At 41.9% G+C, this 6,507-nt stretch overlaps 1 long non-coding RNA gene across 1 annotated transcript; it reads right to left on the reverse strand.

Annotated features, from left to right (window-relative positions):
• Positions 1-343: 343 nt before the first annotated feature.
• LOC141418215 (uncharacterized) lies at positions 344-5,805 on the reverse strand. Its single transcript, XR_012442893.1, has 3 exons — positions 5,555-5,805; positions 601-705; positions 344-404 (listed from the first exon to the last, which is right to left on the reverse strand). It is a non-coding gene; the product is annotated as an uncharacterized lncRNA (long non-coding RNA).
• Between the last annotated feature and the right edge of the window lie 702 nt (positions 5,806-6,507).

Below are 6,507 nucleotides of genomic sequence, written 5' to 3' on the forward strand. Positions count from 1 at the left end.
GGCAGACAATGATTAATTGAATTCTTCAAAACAGCTATTAGAAAGGATTTGGACTGTCCCCACACACATAGAAAATCTGAGGCGATAAGTACTCTGATCATGATAGGTTGTGTACATGTATGAAATGTCACATACGTGAATGTAAGAATGTACAATTAAAATGTGTCCACTAAAAATATATTTTAAAAAATTCCACTTATAAAAAGGGAAAAGTTTTATGCCCCAAAGGTTATTGGAAAGGCTATGCATGAAATACGAGAAAATATTTGCAAATCATGTATCTGATGAGAGATTAATATTCAGGATATATAGAGAACTAAAACTCACCAAAAAATATAATTAAGAAATGAGCAAGGAACTTGAATAGACATTTCTCCACAGATATATAAATGGCCAGTAAGGACCTGAAAGGGAATTGGGAAATACAAGTCATTACAAGTTGACCCATTTGGATGTCCACTAACAAAAATCAAAATTAAAAACCAAACAGAATGACAAAGGTTGGCAAGGATGTAGAGAAATTGGGACTTTGCACATGGTGGCAACATGCAGCTGCTGTGGAAAGCAATATGGGAGTTCCTCAAAATCAAACATAATTACCTGTGATTCAGCAACTCCACTTTGGGGTTCATCCTCAGAAGAACTGAGAGCAGATTTGAACAGGTGTTTATACATCCATGTTCATAGCAGCATTTTTCACAATAGCTAAAAGGTGAAAGCAACCCAAGAATGAATGAATGGATGAAGAAAATAGTGCACACGTATACTGGGTTAATATTCGGCCTGAAAAGGGAAGGAATTTCTGACATGCTACAACATGAATGAACCGTGTGGGCGTCATGCTGGGTGAAAATCCAATCACAAGACACACACTGTATGATTCCACTTATGCAAGGTACATATGTAGCCAAACTCAGGGAGGAGGACGGTAGAATGGTAGTCCCTGGGGAGTAGGATGAATCAAGTTATTTGATGAGTACAGAGTTTCTGTTTTCTAAGATGAAAAAAAGTCTAGATATGGAGGATGGTGATGGTTGCCCAATATCTGCCTGTGCCACTAAACTGTACACTTAAAATTGTAATTTTGTTCATATGTATCTTACAAAAAATACAAATCTGAAAGGAAAATAAGGGTCTACCATCATCACAGACCTAGGGGAACTCATGAAGTTATAGGGAACAAAATACAGAGTGAATTAGAGTATGAAAGAGAACATTGGCAGGACTGGGGTTTGAACTCAGGGCCTTGTGCTTGCTAGGCTGGCACTGTACCACTTGAGCCACACCCCCAGTTATAAGAGAACTAGCAAGTACTGACCTTTCTCCTCACCCTGAGCCTTACTTTTTCATTTCACCTTCAAGGAGGGAGTAGTATTATTTCCCCCATTTTTCAGATGAGGCTATCGACACACAGGTCTCACAGCTGGCAAGGGATGGAACTGGGGTTCCAAGTCTTGTAAGTTTGGATCCAGATCCAAGCTCATAGCCACTAAGCATGCACTAGTGTGCTGCAGAGTGCCTCCGTCCTGTGGGAGCCCAAGGAGGGCCACATCAAGTGTTTTGGGAGATAGGAGAAGGCTCATTCAGCTGGGGTAAAATGACAAGGGTGTAGGTAGTGTCAGGAAGACCTTCACAGAAGGGGTTCTACTGGGTGGAAACTTGAAAGATGTGGATGTGAACACAGGGACATGGAAAGAGAAGCATAGGACACTCTAGAAATTGGACAATGATCTACCAACAACAAGTGACACCCAGGAGCTAGCCTGACCATTAACAGCTTAGGTTAAGTCAAGGAGCTCCTGCCACACTTCCGCAGGCTGTGAGCGTCACAAGTGTACAAAATAAGTTTATCAAAGAACACTGGGCATCTTTGACATCTGACACTGAGTGCCAGGTGAGAGCAAATTGTAACCCCAAATTGTAATCCTCTGTGATTGGCATCTTTTAGGCCCCAATGGGGAAGTTTAGAAAAAAAATCTCTTGTGCACATCATTAAAAGGACAAGTGACTACATCAGAGTTCAATGAGAGCTGGTGGATTGACTGCCAGTGACCTCAGGGATGAAGACACCTCAGAATTGTAGGATAGGTTGAGCAATGGAGCATGTAGCTAAAACACAGGTCAATCATAAAGAACTTTAAGAACAAAGCTTTACAAGTGGGGTGGCACACACCTGTAATCCCAAGTATGTGATAAGAGGATCATAATTGGAGCCCCGCCTAGAGCAAAAATGTGAGACCCTAGTAGAAAAATAACACAAAAAACGGCTGGGGTGTGGCTCAGGTGGATGAGTGAGTGCATAACAGGTGTGAGGCCCTGAGTTCAACCCCCAGTAAAAACAAAACAAAACCCTCACAACTTTCGCCTTCAGGCATTTCTGTGTAAGATCCTCAGGGCAGGCGTATAATACCTCACTAACTTGTAGCTGGAAATCCAGGAATATTTTTTTGTGTCAAGTAGAGCACATAGTTTGAATTTGTTACTAGGAGACATGGTTACAATTGTGCCTTTAATTATATCATTTCTTTTGGAACAAAAAAGGATATTTTATGGATCTGCTCAAAGATGAAACATTTGGTACACACCAGATTTTACATTATTAACTTTCAGATGCTTCGTGAAGTTGCTGACAAAATGCTGATACAAGTTAGACAACATAAAAGACGCATTAAAGCAGTTAAGAGAAACAGCACTGTCCACTTAAGAAATGTAGTCCATTTACTTTGTATAGAAAGTAAAAATTTGAATTTGTACTAATCACTTAGTATAAACTATCACTATTAGCATTATGAAAAACATAAATGAATGTAAATTTATGTAATTGACTTCAAAGGGATTAAAAGAGAGTTTTACAAATTTTAGGGAACTCCTTTTCCTAAATGAAAATGCACGTGAAACTTACCAAAAAAGTGGGGGGAAAAGCCTTCTAATGAAATATAAGAAACTAAAACAGTGAAACAAAAAAATATTTTATGTGCCTAAAAGCCACATTCAAATCATCCCAAACTAATCTGTTTTCAGACTTTTTTTTTTTTTTTGGTCCTTATGAAAAAAAAAATTGAGACATATAGTGTTTCTAGGCAGAATTCCTGATGATAACCAGAACTGAAAATGAAAACAAGAATACTCTCTGCTCTAGACATTGCTTTAAGTGATAGTGAAAATTATAACCTAAGGAATGTTTATAAAGTAAATTTTGTGGTGTTTTCTGTGATAATCATACGTGACCCCATGGCAAAAGCAGAACACATAATTCACACTTCATTTTTGAATCTAGTATTGTTTTAAAAATCTTGCTGGCCCTTCCAGGTGCTATTCCTTACCAGAATAAAGTTTCTCCTAACTGAAATGAACCAAAAAAAGCCATCCAAGAATTACAATGACCCAAAAAAGTCTGTCTTATTTGGCATCACTGACAACAGAAAATCTCATATAAAAATCTTGATTATAAGAACATAATGTTAAAAATGAAGACAAGAAAAAGTAAAGCATGAATGCATGTTTAGACATGCATTACATATTTATTTAATCTCTCCAAATATCACTGGCTCAACAACAAAATACTTAGAAATGTATAAACATAATTATCTTGGATTTTTTTGCCAACTTTGTCATTTAAAAAAAAAACCATGATTTTACATACACACTAGCATGATAAAGATATATTTTGTCAAATCATGAAGCCAGAAAGTTTTATAACAGTTTGTGAGAGGATAGAGAACCTGTAGAGATGTGGTATGTTAAACCTTTGTCCTGGACCCTGCCTCCATTTGGAGGGGCCTGGCTGTAGCTCTGCACTCAGCCCCACTACAGAGGATAAAGCCCATGGTGGGAAAAGGACAGGACAGATTTCCTTCCTCTGTGTCAGGAGAAGGGCTACCAGCTCCCACAGCCAGGGCCCGATTTGATTTACTCTGACTTCTCCCGAGCTCCCTTCTGGCCGGTTCCTGCTGGGTGGTAAATGCTTTGCTGTCTGGCTAGCCCAGGCTTTCAGCAAAACAGGGAGAGGGCAGGGTTCCCTGGGAAAATATGCTGTGAGATGCTATCAAAGCAAGAAATATGCAGCCCCTAAACTCCACCGTTATTAATCAGAATAAAACCCAGGAAATTCTGCCTTCTGGAGTTTCAGACTGACAGGAAAGTATGGGGGGTGGAAATCAAAGGAATCCTGGGTGTGGCTTTTCTAAAACACTTCCTTGCTAGGAGTCAAGACTGAAAGTGAGCTGGAAAAAGTGAATCTGGGTCTTTGGTGGCTGTGATGAGGATAGGCCTGACTATAGGAGACAGCCTGGGCACACCCCATCAGCGGCCACCACACATTCTCTCTCTGAAGAGCAAATGTCATCCCCATTCTGTACACAAGGACTCAAACTGAAAACATAGAGGCTAAGCAGACACACCACTAGCCTTTCTCTGTTCTTTGGCTCCTCCTTGCTCCATGAACTCCTACATCTGTCACTGTCTACCAGAAATGACCTTCTGTCATCTTTCAAGTGTCATAACGCCTCTTCCTCCAGGAAGCCTGGGTGCCAGTCGCTCTGAGAGATCCTTTCAAAGCATCCTCCCCTTGACCTTCGTGTTCTTCATCAAAATTATAATCCATAGTAAATTTGTGATCATCTAATGAATACTATGAATACAGGGACTGCCTCTGTCCTGCTCACCACCATGGTACCCATGCTTTGCACACCAGATGACATATATACCATAAATACCCTATCCCTGTCTGCTGAATGAATCCATTTCCCCTGATCCTATCCCACCTCCAATAAAAATCATGCCCTGTAAGTGGTATGAAGGATTTAACTTTTCTTAAAATAGCAGCTGGCATGAAAGAGAAGAGCAGAGAGGGCCAGCAGATACTGACTGTGTTACAGTTGTACTGGAGAGCAGCGTGGAGGGAAGCTGGAGCAGAAGGAATGGGGTCAAATAAGAAAGGAAGAGTCGGGGCTGAGGGTGGGGTTTGCTGGTGCTAATTTCCCTTCTCCTGGGACCCTCCTCAACCAAGAAGGGCATGCAAAAGGAACCATGTGGTTACAAGATGGGTCATTATAAAATAGCAAGTCCTTAATCTCTGTGAGCCTCAGTTTCCTTTTCTACAAAATAGGATTGGTAAGGGTGGGAAGACCTACCTCTTGTGTTGTTTAAGGCTTAAATGACAGCACACAGGAATTTCCCTTTACAACAGGTCAGTGCTCAATCACTGGCTGAAGTGTCTTCCTCCTTAACTAGGTTTTGCTGTTCTGTTTCCTTCTTTCTAACCTGTGTTTCTACTTGAACTTCCCAGGAAGGTCAAAGTCTATCTTGGAGGCTCTCACTCATCCCTAGTCTCCACTCGGTCTAAAGCTATTTTCCAATGCATTCAGGAACCAAAAAAGCCTAGATGTAGAAGAAACCAGCCAGAGAAGACCATGGTTGATTGACCCAGGAAGCCAGGGGGTCAGTTGAGGCTATTCCTGGAAACAGGCGAGAAGACCAAGTTCCCCCTCCCAGCCATGTAAGTGGTATCAATTAGTTAACTTTTTGAAAACTGGACTCAGAAAACTGGACTCACCTGTGACTTGAAACATTTCTAAAACTCAGCTGAGCGCAGGCCCAAATGTGTCCCTTTTCTTAACCTCTCTTGCAGAGCAGGACGTACAGGCAAGGGAGCACAGGGTCCTGGAAGTCATGAGACTGGGAGTCTGGTCCGAGCCTTTATACTTTGGGTCTTCCTTTCTCCAGCTTCCAAATAAGCACAGTGCCACAGGTGCTAAGTACTTCCTCCCTGACAGCCAGAGACTTCCCAGGCAGAGACTGTGAAGGAAACCTTGACCTCTCCTGGGGAAGATGGCAAGGGAAGGGGACCAAGGTCCTAGACAGAAAGCTATAACTGTGTGGGTCCAGGGACAAAGCTCAGAGGTCCAGGAGTGTTCTGAAATACTAGTCTGTTTCTTCTTCAGAGTGGTTCATAGACAGCCTCAGAGTCTAAAAGGGAGCCAAACAGATAAAGGATGCCTGCTCTAACCTAAGAACAAGCACAGCCGCTCTGCTGCATTTGGGAATGAGCTCTCTCTACAGTCTTGGTGGAAATGAGATAGGATGCAACCTTCTGGTCATTTCCTGTGGCAGTTTTAATAAAACACCACAAGCTCAGAAGCTTAAAGCAACACAAACTTACTAACCCATTCTTCTAGACATCAAAAGACCAATGTCTTCTGGCTTAGTCACCTCACCAGGCTAAAATTAAGGTGACAGGTGTCGGCTGGTCCCTTCTGGAGGCTCCTTGTATTGTCTTGCTTCTAGAGGCTGCTAGCTCCTGGCCACAACACTTCAGTCTCTGCTCCCATCTTCAGCCACCTCTCCACTAACTCCACCCCTCCTGCCTCCCCCGCCCCCACTTGTAAAGACTCTGTGACTACATTGGGGCCACCTGGAAAATCCAAAACGTTCTTCCCCATCTTAAAGTACTTAACATAATCACATCTGCAAAGTCCTCTCACAAGGGAAGATCACATATTTAGAGGT

Source organism: Castor canadensis, chromosome 16, assembly GCF_047511655.1.
Source record: "Castor canadensis chromosome 16, mCasCan1.hap1v2, whole genome shotgun sequence".
In the NCBI taxonomy this organism is placed as follows: domain Eukaryota; kingdom Metazoa; phylum Chordata; class Mammalia; order Rodentia; family Castoridae; genus Castor; species Castor canadensis.